Genomic DNA, 16,501 nt, shown 5'->3' on the forward strand with positions numbered 1-16,501 from the left:
TTTCCTCCCAACATATGTTTCCTCATCGGTCTTATTATTCAGCCACAGGTTTACACACCAATAATTATTTGTAGCCTTGTAAAGTTTTTTGTATTTCTTGCGGATGGAGACTTATCTCGTCATAATTTAACCATAGACATAGGATTCATTCCGTCTATGAAAACACGGCGATATTTTGATCACGACATTTCCTTTGACATAGGGACGGAATCAGATACTCTTAGGATATTAGTTTTCTTCGGGCTGCTTATTGAAAAGTATGCCACGTGCCCGCCCATTGCCTTAGCGAAAATGATTTTTTTCTCTCACTAAGATCCCTCTGAAAGACCTCGCTGAGGTCCACTGGTGTGAGACTAAGATGTTTTCCATGTCGTTATCACCAGCTTTGTCATGAAATGGCCTCTGAACGAGCTGAATGCCTGTTGCGAGTGCACGTAGACACACTGCAGGGATTCCATTACAGATAGCTACCACACATTACTCTGCGCAACACATACTGTTTCACTCTTGTCCTATCTATATGGGACCACCCATTATGGTCAAGACAAAATCTGCACAACCCACATTGCACTTGTGTGGCCTGGGTGGTCAAGCTGTCAACTGCACTCTACTCTATCCAATAAAACATACAATGCAGAAGGAGTGGGATTGCACAACTCATTCTATTAAATAAACCCTTAAATACATTATGGAAGCTCGTCATAATGTAGTTAAATAACATTAATAACTCTCCTAATCCCCTTGCTGGACATAAAATATTCCATATGCTGCGCCCCTCCATTTTCTCACCCCTTATTCCAAGATTTAAAGTAGGACCATGAATGGAGGATTGTGGTCATAGCTATTTACAGAAAGCAAGCATACCTTGCCTTTGAATTATTCATTTATTCAGACCATTGTATAGTTTGTGCATATTCATGGTTTTGCATGTATATCTTGTTAATTTCAGATGATGCCGATATAGGTGTCACTGAGGATGTGAGTCATCTATGTGCTCATGATTGGCTTTGTGTGAATGTATGAGAATATGCATGTGTGACTTCACCTCTCAACCACACATTACTTTTTTTTTTTTGCTAAACTTTCATTTATACCTATTTATAAAACTGCAACATGCAGCAAGTGGTTAGGGTAAAGTCTATCATTTTATGAATGCTAACGAGTGGTTAGGGTTTGTTAAGTGGTAGGGTAAGGTCAGGTTTAGCCAGCTAATGTGCGTAGCGTCACCAAATGTACAGATACAGTAGGACGCATGAAAACGAGAAATAAATTGTTTTATTATCTTGCCTCAAGTAATAACAGGCTCATGAGAAAGATGTCAATGTTTAATATCCATGTACACAAAAGTGGAATGAGACACAATGTAGATACAAGGTGTGTGTGTGTGTGTGTGCGTGCAATGTGACATCAGCATCCCCTCTGTGTGGATATAAACCTACTTCCAGAGCAGGTCCTTTTCTGAATGACTCGCCACTACAGCCGTACACCTCAACTCCATCCACCGCACAGGATAAGCAGAGGCATGCCAAGACAGCTCTCCCTAGACCCATAGACTAAATACACTGAGTAACTCTGGTCTATCATACTTTTTACACTCTAGTAGCTAGCCATCGGAACAGAAGATTCTCTTTAGATTCTCCATTCAAGCAGAGGGACAACCTGAAGCCTGAGGTTCCTAAAGCCATACTTGGCTCTTCTCCACATTGTAAGTTTTCACTTCTATTCTTTACTCTTAAATTCCCTTGAATTAACTCTTAAGATGTTTTATTTTAATAGATGTTATATTTTCAGCAAATTTGATTCTTTTTTTCTACACGCCTGAAGCATATTTGATGTCAAGTGAACTCCTTGACCAGTCTATCCCCAGGATTTACCAATGCTATTTTTAAAATTGTGTTTTAGAAGCACTGCAATCATTTTCATAGCCAAGTCCTATAGCAAAAACTGGATGAATCAATGATGGTTCTGCGTCATTTGAACCCCCCAAAAATCTATGTGATGACGTTGAATCAACATGGAAAACTGATTGGATTTGCAAAAAGAAATCAATATAAAGGCATTTTGTCTTTTTTTCAACCAACATTTTTCCAACCTAAAATTCATAATATTGAGTTGCACCCCCCTTTGCCCTCAGAACAGCCTCAATTCGTCGGCATGGACTACAAGGTGTGGAAGGCATTTCACAGGATTGCTGGCCCATGTTGAGTCCAATACTTCCCACAATTGTGTCATGTTGGCTGGATGTCCTTATGGTGGTGGACCATTCTTCATACACAACTGTTGAGCATGAAAAACCCTGCAGCATTGCAGTTCTTGACACACTCAAACTGGTGTGCCTGGCACCTACTATCATACCCCATGCACCCTGTCTTGACCATTCACGCTCTGAAAGGCACACACACACACAATCCATGTCTCAATTGTCTCAATTCTTAAAAAATCTTTCTTTAACCTGTCTCCTCCCCTTCATCCACACTGATTGAAGTGGAAATAACAGGTGACATCAATAAGGGATCATAGCTTTCACCCGGATTCACCTTGTCAGCCTATGTCATGGAAAGAGCGAGTGTTCCCAATGTTTTCAACACTTAGGGTATTGTGTTATGTTCTTGTAAGTCCATGCAATGTTTACAGAATTGTTTCATGCATGGTTTAGTAGTCAGTGTATTGCGCTTATGATAGTTTGGCAACAGAAGACAGACATGTCCTAGGAGTTTGGTATTCTGTTGTACTGTATCTTCTGATTGTTATTCAATGAACACATTGGTCTTTCTGTAGCTCAGTTGGTAGAGAATGGCGCTTGTAACGCCAGGGTAGTGGGTTCGATCCACGGGACCACCCATACGTAGAATGTATGCACACATGACTGTAAGTCGCTTTGGATAAAAGCGTCTGCTAAATGGCATATATTATTATATTATATATTACATTATTCGATAGCACCTTTATAATCAATAAAGTTATGTTAATTGGTTCTGGTTGATCAATGATTGATATTATTATTTGCATGATGAATGCTATTTACTTTCTATGAACCTATGCTCATTTAGCAGAATTCAATTCTAAAGTAAAACTTTATTGTTCCAGATTGACGTCTGCCCCAGCCGAGGACTCAGTGATCGACATCTGTATGATGACCATGAGGGTGTGTGCGGTGCTCTACGCCCTCATGTTACTGCTCTCACGGACTCTATCCAAGACACACGTTGGGTATCCACAGAGATCCATGGAGATAAGTATGTTATTTTCCCATCTCTGTCTTTCTTTACTCTTTATCTTTCCTTTAACTCAAACTAATTTACTATAAAGTCATATGGTCGCTCTCGCCACTTTCATTATTTGGACCGCATTCACACACTCACTCTCTCCTACCATGTTCTTGTGCACACTCCCCTCCTTCTCTTCTAACTTCTCCCACAGTCGCTTTCACCCCACAGATTCTGTTACAAGCTCCCCCAACGTTGACGTCATTATTTATTTTCAGAAAGGTTATGCGTCTTCTATTTTTCCTTTAAAAAAAAATATTTGTGACACTCAGATCCAGACATCAATGCCTCGTGGTACACAGGACGAGGGATCCGACCAGTAGGACGTTTTGGGCGACGGACGAACGGGAGAATCCAAAGGCTGGCCCTCGCCACACATAGTCTGTGTTCCCAACATGGAAAACAAAGACTGGCGAACGGATTAAATACATCATGAAACTTGTTTTGCCTCTTTATTTCTCCTTGTTGTTTGTATATTAAGAAGTGATGTGATTGAATAAAAACATTTAGAAACTAGCGTGTCATGGTGAATTCTGCTCTTCTTTACATACAGTACATCTGTCGCATAATGTGCATTTGTCTTGGCTTTGACTCTAAATTGTAACCGCTAACATTTCTGGACAACATTTTTAGTTACGCTTCATATTACAGTCATTTTACAGGGAGGTTCAGGGCCGGACTTGGACCAAAAATCGTCCGTGGCATTTTTAACACTGGCTCATTTTTTTCCCTCGACACCCCCTATTATTAGACAGTTAATAATGTGTGCAAGGTATAACGATTACTAGGGTATAAATACTAGTAACATAGGATTAAAGTAGTAGGGAACACCGTACAAGTGATAAAGTATAAAGGGCTACAGCATAAGAATTGTTGGAAGAGATTCTCTTCTGCACTGTTGAACCAACCCAGTAAATATGGAGGAGGAGTTAAGATGGAGTGTCTTGTTGTTCAAATCCAAAAGTGGAAGTCGCATCAGGCTCTTTTTCCATTTCCACTGGAAAACGGATGCATCCGGTTGGGTCCAAACCTGCAGGAAATTGCCTGTAGCTGATTGGCTAGATACACTATATATACAAAAGTATGTGGATACCCCTTCAAATGATTGGATTCTGCTATTTCAGCCACACACGTTGCTGACAGTGTATAAAATCAAGCACACAGCCATGCAATCTCCATAGACAAACATTGGCAGTAGAACTGGCTTGTTGAAATGCTCAGTGACTTTCAATGTGGCACCATCATAGGATGACACCTTTCCAACAAGTCAGTTTGTCAAATTTCTGCCCTGCTACAGCTGCCCCGGTCAACTGTAAGTGCTGTTATTGTGAAGTGGAAACATCTAGGAGACAACGGTTCAGCCGCGAAGTGGTAGACCACATTAGCTCACACAATGGGACCACCGAGTGCTGAAGCACATAGAGCGTAAAAATTGTCTGTCCTCAGTTGCAACACTCACTACCGAGTTCCAAACTGCCTCTGGAAGGAACGTCAGCACAATAACTATTCATTGGGATCTTCATGAAATGGGTTTTCATGGCATAGCAGACACACACAAGCCTAAAATCAAATCACCCTTCATCATCTGGCAGTCCGAGGGACAAATCTGAATTTCCAGGAGAACGCTACCTGCCCGAATGCATAGTGCCTTGGGCTGTTTTTCATGGTTCAGACTAAGCCCCTTAGTTCCAGTGAAGGGAAATATTAACGCTACAGCATACAATGACATTCTAGACAATTCTGTGCTTCCAACTTTGTGCCAACAGTTTGGGGAAGGCACTTTCCTGTTTCAGCATGACAATGTCCCCGTGCACAAAGCGAGGTCGTCCATACAGAAATGTTTTGTCAAGATCAGTGTGGAAGAACTTGACTGGTCAGCACAGAGCCCTGACCTCAACCACATCGAACACCTTTGGGATTAATTGGAACGCCGACAAGGCAACAAACCAGGGATCGGCTGGCTAAAGTCAGGGAGGTGAGAGAGTTCTACAGTCAGATATCATGGCACCAGAAGGAGGAGAGTGTCAGAGAAGGCTGCAGAAGACTATATATACACTTAGGAGCCACATGGGGTTCTCCACAGAGGGAAGGCATTAGGATTGTAACTTGTCATAACTCTCCTGTGTAACTTGTCATAACTCTCCAGTTACAGTGGGTCCGCTCTACAGCGTGCTCTCTCTCGTAGAGGGGGAGAGCAGGAAGCCGGCTGTGTTATAGTCGGTCATAAAATACGCTGCCCCTATGCTCTGTAATGTTCGAGTTTGGAATGTAAACTGGAACACAGAGAGATACTTGGACATCAAGTTTGAATAATTCAACAATATTTCTATTTTTGAGAATGTGGGAGTGGTCCGTGGACACTTAAGGGAAAGTCATGACGAGTGTGTTTAATTTGGTGATCTCATGAAGGACAGGAGACCTACATTACTGTATCTCTGGTTGTGTACACCTTCAAATTATGGGATTTACTGATGGTTGTGTCATGACGTTGGCCTGTGGGTAAGGTTTATGACCCCCCATAAATACCTTTCTCCCTTTCCTCTATTTTGACTCTACCGAAGGACTCTTGAAAAGCCTTTGTTAAACATAGAGTCTGGGAACATCAAAAGGTGAGGGGAAAGGAACCATATTTCAGTAATCCAGCCAGTTGAAAACATACGTTGTGTCACAAATCCCGCCGAAGATGGTGCCTCTTCCTATTCGGGCGGCGCTCGGCTTCGCCGGCCTACTAGCTGTCACCGATCCCCTTTTCTGTTTCAGTTAATTTTGCCTGATTAGTTTCACCTGTTTCTTGTTTGGGTTTTGTTTTGGGGTATTTAAACCCGGTAGGCCCGTCGGGTTTTGTGCGGGCTTGTTTTTCTGTTCATGGTGTGTGGATTATTGTGGATTCCGTTTTTCCGGACAGTTTAGTCCTGTTTGAAGAACTGGGTATTTATGCACCCTTGTGTGTGGCGTGACCGTTACTCTGTTCTTGGAATAAAGATCCACGTTTTGAACTTCCCTGCTCTCTGCGCCTGACTCCTCCACCCACTACTCCTAGAAGCCGTGACACGTAGGTACTCAATGAATATGATTTCAGATCAGTTGGCATCTGAGACATAATGGCAGATGAAAGGACAACATAAACTGTATCTTGGAAAGTTTACACATTCTAGTTATCAGATTCACATTGAATTGTTGTGCAATTTAAATGTTTACATTTGAAACTACTTGTGAAAAGATTAAATGTAATTTTAGCTTCCAAATGAGAGAATTGGGTTTTCATAAGGTTAAAGCTCTGCTCACTCAGTGGCCCGCCCATGTGAAGCGACATTGGTTATAAACTATGAAACACACCCTTCTCTCCCCTCCTTGACGAAAATGTACCTTTCTGTTCCAATGACATTAGGGCGATAGTCCAATGTTGAAAGTGTTCAGATAATAAGCTGTTCCGGGTACATTAGGGTGAGAGCCCTATGTAAGAAGGACAAAGACCACCTACAGAACTAAGATAACCTCAGCAAGAACCTAACAAAATTAGCATTGAATTTCAATGTGAAGGTGACGACCTCCATGCCGAAAGGATGAATTTCGACTAGACCAGCCAGAATATAGCATCAGGATATAGCATGGCAACTTGGCATGAACTTTGAACTCTTATTCACACCAGAAGTGATACTTCCTAGCCATAGAGTTAGCAGCAGCCACTGTAAACGTGGGCTAGGAAAGGACGGATGACCTATCCCGTATCCCGTTTACCACACAACGAGGTTACTACAACATATTCAGTTTACCACCAGGGACACTCTTCAAATGACAAGGGAGATCTCTGTTGGGCAACACGGCCTTCCATCCACCACCAACCTATTGAAGCAGAGCTCAGAGTAAATATTTATTGCATTTTCCTTTTCCAAATGGGCGGTAATTTAGAATACATAAGATACTGTATTTATGATAGCATAGCTTCTCCCTTCTCCCTTCCTGCTCTTTCACTCAAACCCAACCCCCTCACTTTGTGTAATCAGCCATCGTATCTGTTCCGTCCACCAGGGACGTTTTCCTTTATTGCAATTTGTAATCAATGTATGATCCATTCGGTATATGGGATTCCGTGTGATTCGTTAGGTATTTAGTAAATATTGCTGATTCAACTTGTTAGCCAGGGTTCGTGAAGATAATCAAGAATGTACCACTTTCAGATGAGACTAAACAAGGTGATGATTAAGTATTGACTGCTATTGATGTAAAAGATTACCAGGTCTTTAAGAGTTTATTCAGAAGATAACAGCTCTATAAACATTCTTTCGTAGTGCCCTGACTTTCTAGTTAATTATCTACCTGATTAGCTTAATCAGGTAATATTAAATACAGAGAAATTATTTTACAGAATGACATGTTATATTACTTAATCCGGCATAGCCAAATGCAATACGCTCTATACCCGAATGGATAAACTTGAGTCAGCTTTTTCTGTAACTTGTGGAACACAATACTCCAACGTTTTCAGAATACAAGCACAACCCTTCAGGCAGTCCAAAATTGGTACTGTCTAATGCTGTACATTTGGTGGCCTCCTGGAGAGATTTTGTGGCTGGGCTCCGGGACCAGTTTGATCAGCTTTGAGGCAAAAGGAAAGGACATGTCACCAAGCATCCCAAAGCTTTACAAATCTGACACGCAATGATAGAGAAGAGGCAGAGGCAGATCGTGACATTTATCACATTCTACACTGACACTCCAACACACAAATACAGTGCATTTGGAAAGTATTCAGACCCCTTGACTTTTTCCAAATAATGACAAAGCAAAAATAAGTTTTTATAAATGTATTACAAATAAAAAACGGAAATATCACGATTACAGCGTCGAGTCTTCTTGGGTATGATGCTACAAGCTTGGCATACCTGTATTTTGGGCAGTTACTCCTATTCTTCTCTGCGTATCCTCTCAAGCTCTGTCAGGTTGGATGTGGAGTGTCGCTTACCAGCTATTTTCAGGTCTCTCCCGAGATGTTCGATCGGGTTCAAGTCCGGGCTCTGGCTGGGTCACTCAAGGACATTTAGAGACTTGTCCCTAAGCCACGCCTGCATTGTCTCGGCTGTGTGCTTAGGGTTGTTGTCCTGTTGGAAGGTGAACCTTTGTCCCAGTCTGAGGTCCTGGGCAGGTTTTCATCAAGGATCTCTCTGTACTTTGCTCCGTTCATCTTTGCCTCGATCCTGCCACCATCATGCATCACCATAGGGATGGTGCCAGGTTTTCTCCAGATGTGACACCCATCTCTGCGGAGGAACTCTGGAGCCCTGTCTGAGTGACCATTGGGTTCTTGGTCACCTCCCTGACTAAGGACCTTCTCCGCCAATTGCTCAGTTGGGCTGGGCGGCCAGCTCAAGAAAAACCTTGGTGATTCCAAACTTCTTCCATTTAAGAATGATGGAGGCCACTGTGTTCTTGGTGACATTCGATGCTGCAGACATTTTTGTGTACCCTTTCGCAGATCTGTCCCTCGTCACAATCCTGTCTCGGAGCTCTACGGACAATTCCTTCGATCTCATGGCTTTGTTTTTGCTCTGACATGTACTATCAACTGTGGGAACTTATATAGACAGGTGTGCCTTTCCAAATCATGTCCAATCAATTGAATTTACCACAGGGGTACTCCAATCAAGTTGTAGAAACATCTCAAGGATGGTCAATGGAAACAAGATGCACCTGAGCTCAATTTCGAGGTTCATAGCAAAGGGTCTGAATATTTATGTGAATAAGGAATTTGTTTATTATTTTTAATGAATTTGCTAACAAAAAATATTGAATCAATTTTAGAATACGGTTGTAACGTAACAAAATGTGTAAAAAGTCAAGGTGTCTGAATACTTTCCGAAGTTTGGACACCTACTCATTCAAGGGTTTTTCTTTATTTTACTATTTTCTACATTGTAGAATAATAGTGAAGACATCAAAACTATGAAATAGCACATATGCAATCATGTAGTGACGCAAACAATTGTTAAACAAATACAAATATATTTGAGATTCTTCCAAGTAACCACCCTTTGCCTTGATGACAGCTTTGCACACTCTTTCCATTCTCTCAATCAGCTTCATGAGGTAGTCAACTGGAAAGCAGGGTTAGCCAGGCACTCATGACCTCTCGCCCTTGCGCTGGTGGCTCGAGGGTTCCGAAAAGCCAGCTACTACTGGCCAGCTTGCTTCTCTCATATAGTACACCAAACAATGTTTGTACCCTGTTTTGTGCTGCTACCATGTTGTGCTGCTGCCAAGTTGTGTTGCTACCATGTTGTCATGTTGTGTTGCTGCCATGCTATGTCATCATCTTAGGTCTCTCTTACACCAGTCTGCCCCCAGAAATATATCACTCTTTGTCCCCATGAAACCAGGTGCACAGAGCAGTGGTATGGAAAAACACTATGCTCATATGCCCTGGACGCATTGCAAGATACCCCAGTTAACTGGGACACTCTCAGTCCCTGCGGTGTTATCGACTTCTGAGAGTCTATCCAGAGTGATTCCACAGTCTGTTAGAAATGACAACCCTATGAGGGTTGTTTGGAGGCTCCGTTCCCACATACTGTTGACAAAAGGATGGAAGCGTTGACACTTTGACTAGGGTGATTCCTCCTCCATGCCTGGCTCTCTCCACTCCATTAAAATAGCCTTATCCCTCTTCCTTGAGCCCCCTCGATGACCAGGGATTCCTTGGTTGCGGAGATCACTCTCTTGCTTACAACCAGCCCTGGCAGTTGCAGTTACACTGGGATTGATTTGATCCTCAGACCCATACGCACAGAGAAATCTACCATCCTCAACCATGCCATGACCCTCTGGGCGTGACCCGTGAGAGATAAAGATTGAATGAGACACACCAGCCACTCGGGATCATCAGCATCCAGAGTGCCAGTGCCCCTCTTTTACGCTCAGAAGTGGTCTGGCCTGAACAGATCATTTATTAATGCTCTGTATCCTGGGCGTTTAATGCTTCATCACATAACCTTTTCAGGACAGAGGGAAGATCTCCACTGCGAAGCTCCATTCAAACCACTATCTCAGCCTGTCATATAGTTGGGTTAAACCCTCTGCTTTTCTTTTGATAGAGAGTGGGCATCGCTTGCACCTAGTCTGGAAGCCTTTTTAGGGCTTCCGGACCGCTGGTGGAACGCGTGGAGAGGTAACACCTCTCCTTCTGGCCTCTTTACCATCTACCTGCCAGCAAAATGAATGATTGAGCTACACAAGGTGAAAGTACACCATTCTTGCCTACTGTTAGCAGGGGATTTCCTAAGTAACCTTATTACCCGATCCAACCTTCGATGTCCAAGGTTAGTGACAACTATGCTTGCTTCACCTTAGAGCTTGTGGTTGCCCACCCCTCGCATCTCCTCTGTTTGTGTCCAGTATGCGCTTTGCACTTTTACTTGGATGGAGCGAGAGTATTGGGCTTTTTAGGCCACCTATCATACGTTTATGAGGTCTTACTGAGTGGATGTCCCATATCCATTGCTGGCGCATACTTTCAGTGTTGAGACCTCTGATGGGTGTTATTGTTAGGAATATCCTGGCTTCGGAGGAAATGCCTGTGTTACGGGAGGAGTTTATATCCACATAAAGTGAGATATAGAGATGATAGTATGTTTTAAGTAGAACTTAGGGTTACTTGCATAACCTCGATTCTATGATAATATGAGTGAGATATCTTACCACTTTTCCCTGCTTGAAAGAGAGGCACGCTTGAGAATGACCAGAGGCAGGGCAAATGGCGTCTTATGAAGAGGAAAGTGTCAGGACCCGGTTACAAACCCGGGTCTCCGGAGTGAGAAACAGTCACTTAACCAACTGAGCCACGAATAGTCGACAGAACCCAGAAGATGAGGCAGACACAGCAGTACTTGAGACGGTGTATTTAATGAAGTAAAAAGTGAAGTTCTTCAGGAAAACATGTAACTCCACAACGTCAAAAGGAATTCCACAAGAACAAAGGTAATCCTCCAAGACAAAAAGGTAAATCCACAAGGTGGAAGGTATAGCATAAAAAAGCCTCAAAAGATACTCAAAAATAAATAAACAAGAACAAAAAACAGAATTCCACAAGAGAGTCTACCGGGATCAACAAGAGTTCACAGAGTACTAGGGCTGGGTGCTAACATACAAATACAGAGCAAAGAACTGAGGAAAACAAAGGGTTTAAATACAATCAGGGGAAACGAGGCACAGGTGCAAATAATAATGGGGATCAAGGGAAAACAAAAGGTCAAAAGGCACAATGGGGGCATCTAGTGACCAAAAACCGGAACAACCCTGGCCAAATCCTGACAGAAAGTGGCTTACCTCATTCACCACCTGACCTGTCTGTCTCCAACATATGGTGGGATTGGTATTTCCGTTGGAGAATACGCCTGAGTAAATCCCCATTAAGTGAGATATCTCACTCATATTGTCATAGAACTGCAAGTAGCCCTAAGTTTCTGTCTCAAGTTCTGTAACACAATAAAGACCCGGGCCATGCTCATTCAGGACCAAATGGGAGAAAACGGATTACCTGGATTAATTTATCCAACGAGAAATGCAAGTTTCATTTTTCCATCACAAAATTTTTGTTTTGTTTACAGCACTTGGTATTCCCAGGCGGTCTCCTGTCCCAGTACAAGCTGGCCCGACCCTGAACAAGCGTGTTCAGAGTGGTATGGCCACAAGCTTATGTTTATTTGCCCCTTTTTCTTCCCGAATTAGGTCCTTTGGCACATCTCTCCAACTCCTTAATGGGCTCGGGAGAAGCAAAGGCCAAGTCATGCGTCCTCCGTAACATGACCCACCTGGCTGCCTACTTCTTATCACCCTACTCGCTTAACCCGGATGTCAGACGCACCAATGTGTCAGAGGGAACTCCATTCGACTGACAACCGGGGTCCGCTTGCAGGCGCCCAGCCCTGTCACAAGGAGTTGCTAGAGCATGATGAGCCAAGTAAAGCCCCACCGGCTAAACCCTTACCTACCCCAGACGGAGCTGGGCCAATTGTGCCCCGTCCTATGGGGCTCCTGGTCATGGCCGGTTGTGACACAGACTAGGATCGAACCCCAGGCTGTAGTGGGACCTCAGCACTGTAGTACAGTGCTTTGATTGCTGCGCCACCCAGGATCCCTGAAAAAAGTTTTTAAACATTTTACATTGCCTGCCCTAATGAACACAACCCACAACCATGTTTTCAATCAGCAAGAAATAAGATGCAACACTGTTGGAAACTTGGAACAATCCTCTGAAAAAAATACTGTTTGAGTATCTTGTGAAAAACATTGTGAAAGAAAGAGTCCTATGCTGATATATTTTTACATTTACATTTTAGTCATTTAGCAGACTCTCTTATCCAGAGTAACCTACAGTTAACACATTCATTTTAAGATAGGTGGGGCAACCACATATGACAGGCATAGTAAGTACACTTTTTATCAGTAAACTTGCTATCAGTAAAGTCAGAGCTAGAAGGAGGGTGGTTCAGGAATGTTTCTTGTGGGGGAGGGATAATTTAAGATACTCTTTGAAGAGTATCTTCAAAGAGTAATTCCAAAAGCAATTCAGGTGCTTTTGGATGATGGGCAGGGGCTCTGCTGTCTTAGTTTCAGAGGTAAGCTGGTTCCACCATTGGGGTGCCAGGACAGAGAAGCGCTTGGACTGGGCTGAGCGAGAAATGCCCTCCCATAGGAGTGGGATGGCCAAGAGACAAGAGGTGGCAGAACCGAGTGCTCAGGTTGGGGTGTAGGGTTTGAGCATGGCCTGAAGGTAGGGAGGGCAGTTCGTCTTGCTGCTCCATAGGCAAGTATCACGGTCTTGTGGTGCATGCAAGCTTTGACTGGAAGCCAGTGGAGTGTGCGGAGGAGCGAGGTGTCATGGGAGAACTCGGGAATGTTGAAAACCAGGCGGGCTGCAGCATTCTGTCGCCAACAACGAGTTTCAGTAGTCTGGGCAGGAGATGACAAGTGCCTGGATTAGGACCTGCACCGCTTCGTGCATGAGGTAGGGTCGTACTCGACGGATGATGTAGAGCATAAACCTGCAGGAACTGCTTTGATGTTTGCAGAGAACGACAGGGTAACGCCAAGGTTCTTTTCACACTGGGAGTGAGACACTGGGGAGCGGTCAACTGTGATGGAGAGGTCTTTGAGTGGGCAGGCCTTCCCCGGGTTGAAGAGCAGCTCCGCCTTGTCGAGTTAGAGCTTGAGGTGGTGGGCCGACATTCAAGCTGAGATATCTGCCAGGCACGCATGTGCACCTGGGTGTCAGAAAGGGGAATGGAGAAAAGTAGTTGAGTGTCATCTGCATAGCAATGATAGGAGAGACCATGTGAGGGTATGACAGAGCTGAGTGACTTGGTCTATTTTGTATTTATTAGGCATCCCCATTAGCTGCTGCCTCTTCCTGGGGTCCAAACACATTAAAGCACTTACATTACATATACAACAAAATATTAAACAGTACATCATATAACATTATTACACCACTACATAACTACAATACAAAATGTATAATACCACCATACAACAATATTATAATGTATGCGTGTGTGTGTCTTTACCTTTATCTTTACCTTTACAGTCCCCACTGTTCCATAAGGTGTATTTTTACCTGTTTTGTAAATCTGATTCTACTGCTTGCATCAGTTACCGGATGTGTAGTAGAGTTCCATGTAGTCATGACACTATGTAGTACTGTGCGCCTCCTGGTTTCTGGGGGGGTATGCATGTCTTGTGGGGTATGCATGGGTGTCTGAGCTGTGTGCTAGTATTTTAAACAGACAGCTCGGTACATTCAGCTTGTCAACACTTCTTACAGAGATTAACATTCATATCATTAATGTTAGCTCTCCAATTACTTTTCAGGGCCAGCCATGCTGCCATGTTCTGAGCCAACTGCAATTTTCTTATGTGCCTCCTTGTGGCACCTGACCACACTGCTGAACAGTAGTCTAGGTGCAATGAAACTAGGGCCTGTAGGACCTGCCTTGTTGATAGTGTTGTTAAGAAGGTAGAGCAACGCTTTATTATGGACAGAATGCTCCTTAGCTACTGTAGTATCAATATGTTTTAACCATGACAGTTTACAATCCAGGGTTACTCCTAAGCAGTTTAGTCACCTCAATTTGCTCAATTTACACATTATTCATTACATTTACATTACATTACATTTAAGTCATTTAGCAGACGCTCTTATCCAGAGCGACTTACAAATTACGAGATGTAGTTGAGGTTTAGGGTTTGTGAATGATTTGTCCCAAATACAGTGCTTTTAATTTTGGAAATATTTAGGACTAACTTATTCCTTGCCACCCATTCTGAACCTAACTTCAGCTCTTTTTTAAGTGTTGCAGCTGTTTCAGTTGATGTAGTAGCTGACATGTATAATGTTGAGTCATCCGCATACATAGACACACTGGCTTTACTCAAAGCTAGTGGCATGTTGATAGTAAAGATTGAAAAAAGTAAGGGGCATAAACAGCTACCATGAGGAATTCCTGATTCTACCTGGATTATGTTAGAGTGGCTTCCATTAAAGAACACCCTCTGTGTTCAGTTAGACAAGTAACTCTTTATCCACAATATAGCAGTGGGTGTAAAGCCATAACACCTACGTTTTTCCAGCAGCAGACTATGATTGAATATGTCAAAAGCCGCACTGAAGTCTAACAAAACAGCCCCCACAATCGGTTTATAATCAATTTATCTCAGCCAATCACCAGTCATTTATGTAAGTGCTGTGATTGAATGTCCTTCCCTATGAGCGTGCTGAATGTCTGTTGTCAATTTGTTTACTGTAAAATAGCATTGTATCTGGTCAAACACAATTTTTTCCCCAGAAGTTTACTAAGGGTTGGTAACAGGCTGATTGGTTGGCTATTTGAGTCAATAAAGGGGGCTTTACTATTCTTCGGTAGCGGAATGACTTTTGCTTCCCTCCAGGCATGACATCACACTTTCTAGCAGGCTTAAATTGAAGATATGGCAAATAGGAGTGGCAATATCGCCTGCTATTCTCCTCAGTAATTTCCCATCCAGATTGTCAGACCCTGGTGGCTTGTCATTATTGATAGAGCACAATATTTTTTTTCAACTCTTCCACACTCACTCTACAGAATTCAAAAGTACAATGCTTGTCTTTCATAATTTGGTCAGATATACTTGGATATGTAGTGTCAGAATTTGTTCCTGGCATGTGGGTTTTGTGATGAATGGGCCATCTGATTCAATGAATCAACATTTAGTTGAAGGTGCTCAAAGCTTTTTACTATCATTCTTAATATAATTTTATTTGTTTCATAGTATAGATTATTTAAATTATTATTTTAGTTTAGTCACATGATTTCTGAATTTGCAGTACGTTTGCCAATTGATTGGGCTGCCAGACCCATTTGCCATTTATTTTCCCTCATCCGTCTCAACCATACAATTTGTCAATTACTAATCAATCCAAGGGGGTTTAACTGTTTTTTTCAGTAATTATTTTAATGGGTGCATGCTTATTAGTAACTGGAATAAGAAATTTCATAAATGTGTCAAGGGCAGCGTCTGGTTACTCCTCATTACACGCCACAGACCAGAAAACATTCTTTACATCATCAACGTAAGGAACACAACAAACCTTATTATATGACCTCTTGTACACTATATTAGGCCCGGGCTTTGGAAGTTTGGATTTCCTAGATATGGCTACTATATTGCGATTACTACATCTTATGGATTTGGATACTACTTTGAAGAAAATGTATGCAGCAATAGTAAAGATGTGATCAATATATGTTGATGATTTCATTCCTGTGCTATTTGTACCTACCCTGGTAGGTTGACTGACAACCTGAACCAGGTTGCAGGCACTGGTTACAGTTTGTTACAGTGAAGTTATTTCTTGAGTGGGCAGCTTGCTGAAAGCCAGTCAATATTTAAATCACCCAGAAAATACACTTCTCTGTTGATATCGCATTCATTATCAAGCATTTCACACATATTATCCAGATACTTACTGTTAGCACTTGGTGGTCTATAGCAGCTTCCCCCAAGAATGGGCTTTAGTAGCCATTTTACTTCAACAAGATTTAACATGAGATCCTGTCATGTTTTGTCATATATTGTCTTGTCCTTGTGCTTTCCCTTCTGTTCGTTTCCCCCTGCTGGTCTTATTAGGTTCGTTCCCTCTTTCTATCCCTCTCTCTCCTCCTCTCTCTCTTCTCTCTATCGTTCCGTTCCTGCTCCCAGCTGTT

At 42.6% G+C, this 16,501-nt stretch overlaps 1 long non-coding RNA gene across 1 annotated transcript; it reads left to right on the forward strand.

The window, feature by feature from the left end:
• Positions 1-1,474: 1,474 nt before the first annotated feature.
• LOC124013837 lies at positions 1,475-3,783 on the forward strand. The gene is made up of 3 exons (XR_006834935.1): positions 1,475-1,705; positions 3,088-3,236; positions 3,539-3,783. It is a non-coding gene; the product is annotated as an uncharacterized LOC124013837 (long non-coding RNA).
• The last annotated feature ends 12,718 nt before the right edge of the window (positions 3,784-16,501 follow it).

This window comes from Oncorhynchus gorbuscha, linkage group LG01, assembly GCF_021184085.1.
Source record: "Oncorhynchus gorbuscha isolate QuinsamMale2020 ecotype Even-year linkage group LG01, OgorEven_v1.0, whole genome shotgun sequence".
NCBI classification, from domain to species: Eukaryota; Metazoa; Chordata; class Actinopteri; order Salmoniformes; family Salmonidae; genus Oncorhynchus; species Oncorhynchus gorbuscha.